This window comes from Heterocephalus glaber, unplaced genomic scaffold (assembly GCF_053883595.1).
Source record: "Heterocephalus glaber isolate CG9 unplaced genomic scaffold, H.glaber_assembly_v1.0 deba00001788, whole genome shotgun sequence".
NCBI lineage: Eukaryota > Metazoa > Chordata > Mammalia > Rodentia > Bathyergidae > Heterocephalus > Heterocephalus glaber.
Window position 1 is genome coordinate 2,468,411 of NW_028258471.1, and position 16,064 is coordinate 2,484,474.

Consider the following 16,064-nt stretch of genomic DNA (forward strand, 5'->3'; position numbering starts at 1 on the left):
TCTAGTGAATATCAGCCACCAAACCACACAAACATCTCAGTGACCACAACTGAGAGAAGCACAATGCAGGAAATGCACAGAGGCCCAAGGAAGGACAGTATGCAGGACTTAGTGTGTGATGGCTAGTGAGAGCCAGTTGCTAAATTTCCAGGGATGTCATGAGCCAGTTGTGAAATGCAGTCATTATTAAAAAATAAAGTAATTAAATTTATAATTTAACAAACTATATTAAAAATAAGATGATAAATGTCTATGATGTAAATATTATTTTACTATTTATGCTGTTGAGGCTGTTGGTACCTTTTATATCTGCATGGTAGGAGTACTCTATAATGATGTGTTCTTGCATATTTCTTCCCAACTCTATTGGACATCATGTTAGCAGCTTGAAATTGGCCATGGTGGGAGTATGTATACCATAGATAAGAGCAAAGGCTTCAGATTAGTGCCATTATGTCCCAAATATCTGGCTGTTAAACATTTTCCAGCACAATCCTGCATGAGGCCAGTTAGCAGGGAGCAGTGATCTCACCCTGCAGTGGGCGACGTGCACATGAGTAAGGAAGGTATAGCATGTGCTACTTGTTGTCTGCCCATCCTTATTCTTAGCTTGCCCTGACAAGAGGGCCATTGCTTTGCTCTTGGTGGCAATTGTCTCAGCTATTAAACCACATTTTCCAGCCTCCCTTGAAGCTTGGGATTAGAAACACATGACCCAGCTCTGGCCAATGATATGGAAGTGAAAATGTACTTCAGATTTCCAGGAAAGGTTTTTTGGGGGTTTTTTGGTGTGTTTTTTTTTTGTTTGTTTGTTTGTTTGTTTTTTGTACCGGGGATCAAACCCGGGTCCTTGTGCTTGTGAGGCAAGCAGTGGAACCGCTGAGCTAAATTCCCGGCCCTTCCAGGAAAGGTTTTGCTTTTTTATGTGGACACCACCCCTCCCTCTTCATTTCATTCTTCTTCCTGCTTGGAATGCGGCCAGAGCAGGAACAGCCATCTTGTGGCGAGGAAGAGACCACGAGGATGAAGCATGCCAAGAGTGGCCAGGCAGGGAGACAGGGGATACTGGGGTGTGGATGATTATGAAGGTGGCAACCTTTTGAACTGCCCACTTCTGGACTTCTTCTGAGATGAAAATAAACCCCTGTCTCGTTAAACTGCTTCTGTGGGTCTCTTCCCATGCAGCCAAATTCATCCAGTCTCTCACTGAGACAGCAGACTTGGTAAAGGAGTGATGCTGGGGCTGATTTGATGGGAAGAGGCAGCGATTAAACAGCAGCTAAAAGGAGCTTTTACTCTGTGCCGAGTAAGCAGGTTTGCTGTGGTACACAGCTCTCAGACTCCATTCCCTGGGATCTTGACCTCTCTCTGCTGAAAATGCCAGGTGAATGGGAACACTGTAAAGAAGTTGCCAAGGAAGTGGCAGTTTTGTGTCCCCAGCGGTAGCATTCCATGAATTAATTCACAGCAATGGTGGACCTCAAGCAGGCTGGAAGATGGATTCTGGCTGGAACCTGGTGCAGGAACCTCTCTTTCTCTCCCTACAGTAGCCCCACGAACAGCTTTCAAATCTTATTTCCAAATTTTCAACCCCTGGACTCCCTAGCCAAACACTTTCCAGCCTGCTATGAAGCTCCTTTCTCAGGAAAAGGTCTTTTGAATTCAAGTACAGAAAATCCTCATAATGAGGGGGAAAAGCTGTCAACTATTTGCTAGGGTTTTATGTGTCTTGCTTACCCTGCCTCCCAATGAAAGAGACTCGTCTCTATGGAAACTGCCACATCACAAGGTTCCGTATAGCCGAGGCCGAGACCAGGCTACATCTTCCAGAGCAAGTCTCCTATCAGTGCTCCTCAATGAAGTGTGTCTGGGACCCGCAAGGGGAGGATCCGAGAGTCATCAGTGACTCTAAATCTCTCTCCTCCTCATCTCCCTTCTGCTCCCCTCTTCTGCTTTCTCATTCTCCTTCTCCTCCTCCCCCTCTCTTCCTTTTCCTCCCTCTGCATTGCAAACAGAAAGAGGAAGCAATTCTAGTCATACAGAAAACTTCTCAGCACTGTAATCCCACTCTTCTTACCCACAGAAACAGGAGGTTGTGCGCGCGCGCGCGCGCGCGCACACACACACACACACACACACACACACACACTGTTCCAGAGGTGAATGGCAGCTCAGAAGGGAAACGTTGGATGGAACACTCAGGAATTCCATGTTGTTATGAAGACTCAAGGCTAACTCAGGCCAGCCTCCCTCAGAACCCTTGAGTCACCCCAAAAGGGTTTCTAGCTGAAGGAGTTGGAGGTATGAGGGACCCTCTTCCCATCATAGGAATACGAGGTCATACACAAGGATGTCTCATTTGTAGGCAAAGTTATTACCCTTATACACTAAAATACAGGTAGTCTTTGCTTTATAAATGGGAAATCACATAATTTATCATCTGTATCAGTCAGTATTTGCCAGAGAAACAGATATAACACAAGATACACAAATATATATGAATTTACAAGATTGACTTGCAATGGCCACCCATAGAGTGAGACGAACAAGAGTGCAGAGGATCTGTCTGCACACTGGAGATTGAAGGATTTAGTCAAAGGTCTGGAGCTCACTGCAGTGTCTGTATCAGGAGGCCGATGAGTCTGTGATGGAAGGCTGAAGAGTCTATACTGGAAACAGGAGATGACGTCCAAGGTGAAGACTGGAGCTCCTCCAAAGGAACAGAAGCAGATCTGTCCTTCCTCATTTCCCCTTTATAACCTCCAGATGAGGAGCCACCCAGGGTGTTGAATTGCTGAGATGATTTAGTTAAGCTTCTCTTAACCAAACTTCTCACGTTGACACAATGAGTCAACCAACACATCATCCAAATCAGGACATATAAAAAAGCTCTAAGTAATATGTGGGACAATTCTTAGCCACAGGGTTCGTTGGGCCACCAGGACATTTGACTGCTGTATTTATACTGTAACATGTGCTTCCCCAACAATGAAAGCTAGGAAATAGCTTTCTCCCCATTCTTCCTTAAAGATCTTGGAATTTGGGGAAATTGGGAGTCCTTCAATAATGTGTGTGCTTAGAAGTGAAAAAGGGAATACTGTCATTGAAGAACTCAGATTTGTCAAGACCTGTCTACACAGTCATTCATACCACGTAGCTGAGGGGTAAACACCCACCAGTAGCCAATGCACTGCTTGTTTGCCGCACCTTCACCAACTCATCTTCTGAGATCTTGTAAGCCACTGTCTCATTAATGCTGTTATACAACCCAGTCACTCTTATTAAAGTGCAGTTTCTCAGGTTTTGCAGCCAGCCTTTTGAACTGGCTCACTGAAGACCAGCACAGTGTCTTTAGATCCCCTCAGGCCCCTGCACGAGGAAGGCGCCAGGCCACAGATAGAAGCAGCTGATTTCTCTGTAACATGTTACACAATCCCATAAGGCAAGTCCCACTCACTAGACTTTCTTTTTTAGGAATTCCAGCCTATCATGCTTGTCAATTTTTCCAAGCAATTGTTAGCATCGGATAATCCCTTCAACTTGTTCTTGAAATATTATTTCAAAGTATTACATGAAGGTTAACTCAGGAAAAAATGGTCTTATGTTCTTAAGTCTTCCTGTTTCTTACACAAGAAATTGCTTTACCTTTTCATACACATAAAGTTTCCTTTGTGGGTGTTATGGTCTTATGTTGTAAAGCCTTCCTGTTTCTTACACAAGAAACTGCTTTACCTTTTCATACACATAAATCTTCTTTTGGGGTGTTTTTTTGGGGGGGAAGCTCTGCTTGTTTTTAAGTACAAAACCTTGAACAGCTCTGGACAATCTGATTTAATATCCTTGGAGCTTGAGCTGATGATGAGGTTCAGGGCAAGAGGCCCAAGTGCTCAGGGGATAAGTTTAGCATATGAAATCACACATTGTGAGCACTGCTCCCAGCCCAGAGGAGGAGGCTTCTGGGCCACCATAGCACTGCTCCCAGCACAGAGGAGGTGAGCCACGCCAATGCCACCAGCACCTCCCACCCTATCAAAATGAGAAGACACGTAAAAAAGCCTCAGAACCAGACTTCCAGATCACCTAGAGAAACCCCAAAGGGAATTGAGATTGAACACTCCGATACTCAATCAGCTAGACTCCCTGAACTGGCAACAAAAGAGGATCTGGAAAAAATGAAATCAGAAATAATTTCTCAGATAACAGCAGAGATTGTGCCCATACTGCAAGACATGATTAATAAATCTAGAGAGGACACAGATAAAAAAAATAGAGGAGCTGAGGAACATGATGGAATCCCAACATAGGAAACAAATTGAATCCATAAAACAGATGCAAACAGATTTCCAGGAGACTAAAAACTCAATTGAAAGTTTAATGCAGCAGAGAGAGCTAATGTGAGGACAGAATTTCAGATATAGAAGATAAGATTGCAATTAGTGACCAGGAAAAGAAAAATTGCTTTAAAACAGTAATGGACCACGAGAAATCAACCCAGCAGCTGCTAGATGATGCAAAGAAGAATAACATAAGACTGATTGGAGTCAATGAATAAACAGGAGAGAGTACAGATGACATAAACAAACTGTTCACAGAAGTGATGGGAGAAAAATTCCCAAGCAGGGGAAAAGAACTTGGCATACAGATAAGTGAGGCATATAGGACTCCAACTAGCCTTGATCAAAAAAAATGTACACATAGACATACAATACTTAAGATTCCAGAAACCCAACAGAAGAACAAAGTTCTACAAGCAGTGAGAGAAAAAAACAAATCACATACAAAGGAAAGCCCATCAGAATCACAGCAGACTTCTCAATGCAAACCCTCAAGGCAAGAAGAGCTTGGAGTGATATATTCCAACCCCCAAAGGACAACAGCCTCCAACCCAGATTGATGTATCCTACAAAACTATCTTTCAAAACTGATGGAGAAATAAGATACTTTCATGACAAAGAGCACCTGAGGAAATTCATAAATACCAAACCAGCACTCCAAAAAATTTTAGACAATATCCTAGGAAAAGACAATGAGGATCACAACCCCAGGAAGGCCAGCAGAATGAATCCACCAGGCACAACAAGAAATTAAAAGCAAAGGGGGAGAATCCAGCAAAAAGAAAAAGTCATGACAATGATAAGTCAATATGTATCAGTTATAACCATCAATGTTAATGGTCTCAATTCACCAATCAAAAGAAATAGACTGGCAGAATGGGTCAAGAAGCAAAATCCAACAACATCTGCATGTAAGAACCACACTTAATTCAAAAAGAAACTCATAGACTGAAAGTTAAAGCGTGGAAAACAATACTCCATGTGACAGGAACCCCCCCCCCTAAAAAAAGCAGGAGTAGCTATCCTCTTTGCAGTTCAAATGGATTTCAAACCAACACTGATTAAGAGAGACAAAGGACACTACATCCTTGTAAAGGAAACAATCCAAGAGGAAGAGATGACAATCATAAATATCTATGCACTAAACACTAGTGCACCCAACTATATAAAACAAATGCTAAAGGACATGAAAAATCATATAAGCACTAATACAATAGTAGCGGGGAACCACAATACCCCACTGTCAAAAATAGACAGATCAACTAGACAAAAACCAAAATACTAGAACTCAATCAAACTCTTGATCAAATGAACTTAGCAGATGTTTACAGAGTGTTCCACCCCACAAAATAAGCATACACATTCTTTCCAGCTGCACAGGGTCATTCTCAAAAATAGACCACATACTCACTCATAGAACATATTTAGGTAAGTTCAAAGGAACTGAAGTTATTCCCTGTATATTATCAGACCATAGTGTCATGAAATTGGAGACTAATAGCAAAAGAAATTGCAAAAATTTCATAAACACATGGAAATTAAACAACACACTTCTGAATAACCAATGGGTCACAGAGGAAATTAAGGAAGAAATCAGACAGTTCCTTCAATTAAATGACAATGATAATACCACATATTGGAATCTATGGGACACAATGAAAACAGTCTTAACGAGGGAAATTCATAGCAGTGAATACTAATATTAGAAACACAGAGCGAGCCCAGTGAAACAACCTGATGGTGAATCTCAATCTTCTAGAAAAAGAAGAGTGAGACAAACCCAAATCCTCATACAAGGGAGGAAATTATAAAGATCAGAGGAGAAATCAATGCAATGGAGACTAAGAGAACAATACAAAAAATCAATGAAGCCAAGAGTTGGTTCTTCAAAAGAATCAACAAAATTGACAAACCCTTAGCCAACCTTAACAGAAAAAGGAAAGAAAAGGCCCAAATCCATGCAATTATGAATGAAAAAGATGAAATTACAACAGACCCAGCAGAAATTCAGAGGATCATCAATACCTACATCCAGAACCTATACGCCAATAAGATGGAAAACACAGAAGAAATGGGCGGATTCTTAGATACTTATGAATTACCAAAGTTGAATGAAGAAGACCTAAAAATTCTAAACAACCTAATATTAATCAATGAAACTGAAAATGTAATTAAAAACTTACCAACTAAGAAAAGCCCGGGTCCTGCTGAATTCTACAAGACATTTAGAGAGGAACTACTGCCTTTACTGTTGAAACTCTTCAATGAAATTGAAAGGGAAGCAATACTTCCCAATTCGTTCCTGTAAGCAAGCATCACCTTGATCCCCAAAGCAGAGAAATACCCAACCAAAAAAAGAGAACTATAGGCCAATCTCACTAATGAACATAGATGCAAAAATCCTTAATAAGATACTGGCAAACAGAATGCAGAAGATCATCAAGAAGATCATACACCCTGACCAAGTGGGATTCATCCCAGGGATGCAGGGATGGTTCAGCATATATAAATCAATAAATGTAATACACTATATCAATAGAGCCAAGGACAAAAACCATATGATCATCTCAATAGATGCAGAAAAAGCATTTGACAAAATCCAACATGCATTTATGACAAAAACCCTACAGAAATTGGAATAGCCAGTTTCTACCTCAATCTGATAAAAGCTATCTATGAAAAACCAACAGCCAATATCATACTAAATGGTCAAAAACTGAAATCCTTCACACTAAAATCAGGAACAAGACAAGGGTATTCACTATCACCACTCCTGTTCAATATAGCTTTTGAAACATTAGCCATGGCAATTAGACAAGAGAAAGAAATAAAAGGAATAAAGATAGGAAATGAAGAAGTCAAATTGTCATTATTTGCAGATGACATGATACTCTATATAGAAGGCCCCAAGAACTCCACCAAAAGTCTCTTAGACTTAATAACAAAATTCAGTAAAGTAGTTGGATACAAGGTCAACACACAAAAATAAATAGCTTCCCCCTACATGAACAACAGGCTCACTGAGAGAGAAATAGAACAAACAATTCCTTTCACCATAGCATCCAAAAAACTGAAATACCTAGGAATCAACCTAACAAAAGAAATCCAAGACCTCTTCTCTGAAAACTATGCACTCTGAAAAGAGAGACTGAAGACAATATCAGAAAATGGAAAGATATCCCCTGCTCCTGGGTAGGAAGGATCAACATAGTGAAAATGGCCATACTTCCAAAACTGCTATATAGATTTAATGCAGTTCCAATTGAGTTCCCAGCAGCATACTTCATGGACCTTGAGAAAACAATCCAAAAATTCATTTGGAACAAGAAGAGACCCAGAATAGTAAAAGCAATCCCAGGCAACAGAGACATGGCAGGGGGTATCACAACCCCCAACTTGAAACTATACTACAAAGCTACTGTGATAAAAAGAGCATGATACTGGCAAAGAAACAGACCTGAGGACCTGTGAAACAGATTAGAAGATACAGAAACAACCCCAGACACACTCAGCCACCTCATGTTCAACAAAGGAGCCAAACACCCTCACTGGAGGAAAGATAGCATCTTTAGTAAATGGTGCTGGAAAAATTGGGTTTCAACTTCCCAAAGATTAAAACTAGACCTGTATCTCTCACCATGCACTAAACTAAAATCGAAATGGATTAAAGATCTAAATATTAAAACAGAAACACCAAACTGGCTGGAAGAGAGGATAGGTAGAACCCTTGAAGACATTGGTGTAGGAAAAGATTTTATGAACAAAACCTCAGTTGCCCGTGAACTAGCACAAACAATCAACAAATGGGATCTCCTCCTATTAAAAAGCTTCTGCACAGCAAGAGAAACCACCAGCAGTGTGAAGAGACAACCCACAATGTGGGGAAAAATTTCACCTGCTGTTCCTCAGACAAAGGTCTACTATCTCGAATCTATAAAGAACTTAAAAAAATCAGACCCCCCAAATTTAAAGACCAAATTCAAAAATGGGGAACTGAAATGAACAGATATTTCTCACACAAAGAAGTAGAAATGGCAAATAAACATATGAAAAAGTGTTCAACATTACTGGTCATTCTAGAGATGCAAATGAAAACAACGCTAAGATTCCACCTTACCCCAGAAAGAATGGCTGCTATCATGAAATCAACCAATAACAAATGCTGGTGGGACTGTGGGGAAAGAGGAACCCTGCTCCACTGCTGGTGGGAGTGTAGACTGGTGCAAACACTGTGGAAATCAGTATGGAGATACCTCAAAGAACTAGAACTGGAAGTCCCCTTTGACCCAGCTATTCCCCTGCTGGGTATTTTCCCCAAAGAATTAAAAGAATCATACCACAGTGATATATGTGCACCCATGTTCATAGTAGCACAATTTGTAATAGCTAAAACTTAGAAACAGCCCAAATCCCCATCAACTGGAGACTGCATCAAGAAAATGTGTGTGTTTTTTTTAAATAAAATGGATTACTACTTAGCCATAAGAAACAAGAAATTAGAGATATTTATAGGTAAATGGATGGACATTGAGGCGTTACTCTTAAGTGAAATAAATAGGACACATGTGTGTAAATACTGAATAGTTTTTCTAGTGTGAGAAACAGAAAGTGTAAATAAGGACTAAAAGGTATAATAGATAATGTGAAATAGGAAGAAAAGGGGCAAGGGAGAAGGGGAAGCGGGAGGGGTAGGGGAAAGGAAAGAAGGGAACGGAATTAATATGAGAAAATGAGAAAAAGGAAACAAAGTCTTTGTAAATAGGGAGGGGTGGAGGGGTTGAAGTGAGGGCAGGGGAAGGGGGAAAAAATAAGAACCAAGAGAGATTATGTAAAGGTGCAAATTTCCAATGATGAAGGTCATTATATTGTATACCTAAAATGTACCAATAAAATAAAATTTTAAAAAAAGGAATCACACGTCACATCTGGGGCTGCCTCAAATCCTGACATTGGAAGGGAAATACTTGCCATAAACTGCTGCAGTAACAATTGGGTAAAACAATCTTCTACAGGTTGCACCAGGATTCAGGACAAATGTGTTGATGTGGAAAGGCATGTAATATGGGACAGGGGTTAGAGATCTAGCTCTACCTCCATGAATTGAAAATCTTTAGTGAGGCGGGGTGTTGAGACCGTGTCTCACTATGTAGTTCAGGCTGCCTTTGAACTCACTATGTAGCTCAAGTTGGCCTCAGACTCACTGCAATCCTCCTCCCTCTGCCTCCTGAGTGCTGGGATTACAGGTATGTACCAATTGAAAATCTTTGTTCAGTTTTGAGTTTTTTTACTCACCTATAATATATATTGATAATGCTTTCTACACAAAATTGTTGTGAGGATCAAATAAAATCATATTATCTATTTCCATATGAAAATTGTGGAATATATACAAGCTATGAAATGATTTTTTAAAAATGAGATGCTATTATAATTTTTTCTAATAGAAAATTGTATTTTAAGTTATGTGGTGGTTAACTGACTAATTGTCAACTTGAATGGGGAACGCCAGGCTGAAGTGAGTCAGCATGGTTCTGGGCGTGGAAGACCTACTTTAGGGAGGATTGTTGTAGGAACAGTATAAAAGGAGAATGGAAGGGAAGGATTTCAGCTCGTCTTCCTTGGAAGATCTTCATTGTGGCTGCTTTTCTTTGGGAGAATTTTGACGGTTTTTCATTGAAGGAGCTTCGGTGGCTTTCTTTCCTCAGAGGAGCTTCAATCCTTGTCTTCATTGTTGACGTTATCTCCTGGCTTCCAGTGCAGATCTCTCAGCCTTTTGGCACAGACACTTAAGCTTCTGCCCCTGACCCTTGAGTCTTTCCTGTTCAGATCCTTTTGTCTCCCATCAATGACCCTTTGGCCTCCTGATGTGGACTTGCATGGGAAATTGCCGTGGGCTACAAGGCCTCAACTGGATCCTGTGGGTCTCCAGCATGCAGACTGATGCTTCTGCACTTGTCTACATCTGATTCCAGTAAGCACTGACTAATACAAGTTATAAATATCTGACTTGTAGCTTTCGAAATCCAATAGGCCCTGGAGTTTGGGATTTATACAGTTGGCAAGAACTTAAGCATATATTCTCCCATGTTCTGTAAGGAAGAAAACCAGTCATGGTGAGGTGTCTTTAATGGTCAGCAAACAGAACATAACCACCTGGGAGGTCAGTTGAGTTTAACACATACTAAGAAACTCAAAGCAAGAGACTATTGGCTAGATGTCATCAGTATAAACATGGAGTGCTGTTTTTACTAAATGAAATTCACTAGTGGGATGAGAGCTCAAACTCTTTTGAAAAGAGCTTCTCCCTACTTCTGCCATCTTCCTCCTCCTTACCAGACTCACAGGAGGCAGAATGGCACAATAAAGAAACCCCAGTGTTGGGCCATCTACCTTCTGCCAGTTCCTGGGATGTGAGGTTTGCTCCACACTCTTCGGGTGGGAAAAATGTCTGCTTGCCCCAAGAAGGGAACAGCTAAATGATCCCAAAGGAACACTTTCTTAGGAAATGTATGAAGGTGGAAACAACAAAAAGTACTGGTAGTAGTACTTCACCACCAATGGGCCAATTAGGGAATAATTCTATTGAATGTTCTGGAAGTTAAAAGGAGAGGAAATTGGCTCTATTACAGATTAGCCTTGAAGGCGAGCCACGTCCTGGTAAAAGATAAAGAAATCCTCTCTTCTTTTCCATACCCTCTCTTGCCTCAGCTTGTGGAGTTGGGGAGTTTTTGTAAGGTGCCCTTATACTTTCTCCTGCTCTGTCTCTTATCTCGAAAATACAGAATTTTATTTTATTTTATTTTTAAAAGAATCACTTTTACAACTATAAGTTTGGTTGCTTTTTTTTTTTTGCAAGTTCTAACATTATGTATCAAAAACCACAAACATGCTCACATTCTTTGACTTCTTAATCCCAGTTTTTAGGAAATAGTCCAGGATTGCAACTGAAAGGAAAAAGAAAAAAGGAAAACTTCATGTAAAAAATACTTATAGGAAAATATTGGAAAGTGTCCGATGATGAGGTAAAAAACCTGGTGCCAAATTTGGGATAAAACATCACACAACTTTAAAGGAAATAGTGGAGACTTTGTAGAAATCTATCTATCCATTTCTTTTCCCTTGTTTTTTCTTTCTTTATTTTCCTTCTTTCTTTTCAGTACTGAAATTTGAATCCAGAGCCTTGTGTATGCCACTGTCAGCCATACTAATACAAAAGAGTATAAACATTTATTAAAATCATAGAACAATTATGTTCCTAAGTAGAAATGATCAGGAAAGAGCAGAGAGATGCCTGCAGGGCTGCTTTAGTAATACCATGAAAAAGAAAGATGTTTCCCTCCCAACAAGCAGCTCACCCTTGCTTCGTACCTTTCCAGCCAGTTCCAAAATCCTGTAAGAAAAATGGGAGATTTATAAAATCAAATAACATTTTAGAACTTATTTGCTAAAGACTATGAGTTTCTTTGCAGCTCCCAATTGCCACTTTAACAACACCGCCCCCCCCCCCCCGCCCCAGCTGCATTAGAACAGGAATGTCCTGTGGCTACCTATAAATGCTGTTCAGGTGGTATTAAATAGGGTCTTTTTATAATTGAAAATGTGGCACTTTGATTTCCCTTAAGCAAGACCCTCCATCAGGCTTGGAAATGAAGGCAAAGATATGGTGTAGCCCTCATTTGTATACTTAAAACTTGTTTTGCCAAAATGTTCTTTTATTAAAACGTCCTTAATGCTGTTTCAAAATTTTTGCAAACATAGAGACTTGAACCACACCACAAATCAAAAGCAAAGACAGACTGTACCGATTTTCTGGAGCTGAAACATAGCTTGTTGAGCTATAAAGCCAAGTTTTAAAAATACAACTAAACAATTTTTAATTGAAATAAAACTTATTTAATAATAAAATAGGAAGAAGTACTAACACATTCCATGAAAGAGACGTGTGATTCTATTCAAGTTCCTACTCTCAAAGCATAGTTTTTTTTCCTAACTACTTTGTGAATTCACATTTATTCTTTTACAGCTTGGGGAACAGATACAGTTCTTACCGCATACTAGATATTCATATAAATGCTACATTAATAAAATTATGTAATTATCCTAATAATCTTAAGATGTAGGTAGCATCATTATACCCATGCTGCATATGTGTAAATGGAGGCCAGAGAGGTCACATAACTGGTTATTACCAACCCAGGCTACCTAGCTCTTGAGTGTGTGTTCTAACCACCACCTAGTGAAGTTACCCATGTCAAACCAGAGTTGGTTTTTTTTGGTACCATGGATCGAACTTGGGTCCTTGTGCTTATGGGGCAGTCGGTGGAACCACTGAGCTAAATCCCCGGCTCAAACCCCGGCTCTTATCTTTGACCTCATAGTGTCCTGGCCCAAGTATTCAGGGAAAATTTCCTTAAAAGGAGGGTGGCAGCGCTGGGCAGGAAATTTAGACTAAAGAGCCACAGGCACCACAGCTGGGCCAACCTGGTGCAGACATTTAAGCCTTTTGAGATCTCAGTTTCTTTGTTCATAGGCAAAACACTAGCCCAGCTAGGCTTACAGAAGTGCTGTGAAGACAAACTCTACAAAAGGATTTACTACTTTGTAAATTCGGCGCTCACCAGGCATTATTTTTTTCTCAGAGTTAAAATTTCCAAACATCTGAATTTCCACGGAAATATTGCTAAACTGTATCACCTACGTTGGAGCCTCTTTAGGAAGACTTTGAAGCTTTTTCTTGATGACTCGGTTTCACTGTATATAAATAGAGCTCTTTATCCTACACAAAAGACCCGGGGTCCTCCATCTGGCACTTTGTTTTTCCTCATTGCTGGTGGCTTGCAGGAGGGTAAACAGGGAAGGGCAGCAGTGGGGACCTACCATTCTTTTCTACCCGCGCTTCCCTTGCCCATCTCCCTACTTTATAATAGCTACCTCTAATTTACTGTGAAGTGAGACATAAACAAGCTTGTCAGAATCACACCTAAAAGAAGTTACAGTCCTTCCCAGTCTTCCTTCTAATTAAAACTCATGAGTGTCACCAGCTAAACTCCTTCGACTGCTCTGAGGTTTCTGCTGGTGAACTGCCTTGTGCCAAAGGTGGATGTAAGGGGTTCTAGGTAAGGGGGGTGAACTGGATGCCAGCTCTAAATCTAAATCTAGGCTGGCTACAAGGGTCTTTGCAAGATTATTTTAAAAGCCTCACAATGAACTTCTGTATCGGCCTACTTCTGCTGCTATAGTGAAACAACGGAGGCTGTAATGTATAAAGAGAAGAGGTTTATTTAACTCATAGTTTTAAAGTCTGTCCCTCTGCCCAGCCCAGCCATAGTATCACAGCAGGAGCAGGCAGAGAAGGAAGACAACACCTGGCAAGACAGGAAGCAACAAAGATTCAGGGGAGGTGCTAGCTTCTCTTGTGAGAGCCTGCTCTCGAGGGAGCTACTGGGACCACACAGGAACTGTATCTCTTCTTTCCAGCGGCAGCGCCCCAGGATCTCGCCCTTAACATCACCAGCCTGAAGACCAAGCTTCTGGCACACAAGACTTGAGCTTCACACTCAAAGCATAGCTGAAGCACAGCACCTCCAGACTGACTCACCTGCTGCCTGGGCTGTGAATTCTGCACGTGAGAAGGCAGTTTGGGGAATCATAGCCCATCCCTCCTTCCTGATCTCTGCCTCCTCCCTCCCATGGCAGTTGGTCCTCACAGCCATATTTATCCTCTGTGCCCACAGCTCTCCACCCGAAGTTGATGTGACCAGGCTTCATGCCTAGGGGATCCTCGCACATGCGTGCTGGGAGCCATGATGCTATCACAGTAAAAGACTTGAAGCCACCTCAGTGTCAATCTTCAGGGGAAAGGGGAACGACCAGTTTATACAACGGAATATACAGCAGTTAAAATGCATCACATCTACATGTATTTACATGGTTATGTTTCAAAAATACAATTGGGGTAAAATAGCAGGTTGTAGGAAAAATAAAAGCAAGTTGTAGTATAAAATGCTTATTTGAAACTTAAAAATATGCCAGCAATATTATATTTTTTATATATATATATAGTTGTAAATAATATGCATGTGCAGGAACACTAAACATAATAATCACCACATATAGTGTACTTGTTCGCTCTGGCAATTAAGGAGGGAAATATATATCTCAAGTTTTTTTTCTTAAACTGGGCATATAGGCACAAATGCTTATATTATTCCCTATATGCAAATAAGCATTTCATAATTATGTAAATAAAAAGAAGGAAAATATGCAAAGTATTTATAGCAGTCAATTCTGAGGGATAGAATTTTAAGTCAGATTCCTCTACTTTTCCTTGAAAAATTTCTCCCAATTTGCCCATTACACATTTATGCAGGAAAAAAAACATTGATATGTAAGAATGAAAAATTCTTTAATCAGGTACAAAACCTAAAGGAACTAAGATTAATAACACACACGCTATATAGAATGCATATATATATACACATTGTATGTGTATATTATATATGTATAGTTTACATACACAAAACATGTGTATACATATGTACAATATATATGAGGAATCATATAGGCTGCACTTCTTACTAAGATGTAAATGTTCGATACACAACTCAAGAGCCACTGCAGGTAGCAAAGGGAAGGACAGGAATGTGTTAATATACACCTGTAATCCCAGCACTCTGGAAGGCTGAGGCAGGAGCATCACATATTCAAGCCTAGCTGGGGCTACTAAGGGATTTAAGAAGACCTTTCACAGAAAAATACAAAAGGACTAGAGGATGTAGCTCAGTGCTAAGGCCCTGGGTTCAATCCCCAGTGGGGGAGAGAGGGAGGAAGGGAGGGAAAAGGGGAGTGAGAAACAGTGAGTTCATGAAAAGAGTGAATATGTCTCGGGTGGGATGAGTAGGTAGGTGAAGTGAAGAGGAAAATCAGAAACCACTGGGGGGACCCTGGAGGCCCCAAGATAAGCATGCACTGCTGCCTGTCACTGACAAACCCAGTGACTCCTGCTCATGAGGCAGAGCTGTGTGCTCTGAACACCCATGGATAATATGGGCAATGCCCCCCTGCACTGCACCACTCGGCACTAGGGAAATAAAGACCTACTTCCTCACTGGGGGCTTGCTGGGTTGCCACCCCTGGCCTCCCAGGACGAGGACAAGGACAAGGACAGGCTGATTTGTGTCTCAACTCTACTCTGCCCAGCCTGCCTGAGGCCTATGGTGACCAGGATCTCTCCTCTGGAATCCTTTGGAATGAATGTTTGTTCTACCCTGATCCTGTAAACAGCAGCGCTTGACTTTTAATTAATGGAAGCAGATGCATTTCTTTACTACATTCAGGAGTAAAAGATTGATTTATGTCTTTTGCACACACATGGGGACTTCACTTAATGGAGCTGGAGGACGTGGGGAGGGGTCTTAGCAAGGGCCATCTGGCCCAGCTCCCGTTTCACACGGATCACTTCCCACTCATGACAGAGATGCTAACTGTGAGCACTGCTCTCAAACACCATAGGATGTGGCATAATTACACTGTTCCTAAAAGAATTCCAAACAGGGGTCTGTTTTGAATTTGGTGGAATGTAATGAGAAATCTCTGTGCCAGATGACAGCATTCTCCTTTCAGTTAATGGGATACTTGCCCAAGTCATTCCCCACAGCATTAGACACTGATTAGAGAGATTTATGGCTTCTGAAAACACCAAAAACAAACATTCTTCAACTACAAAATATG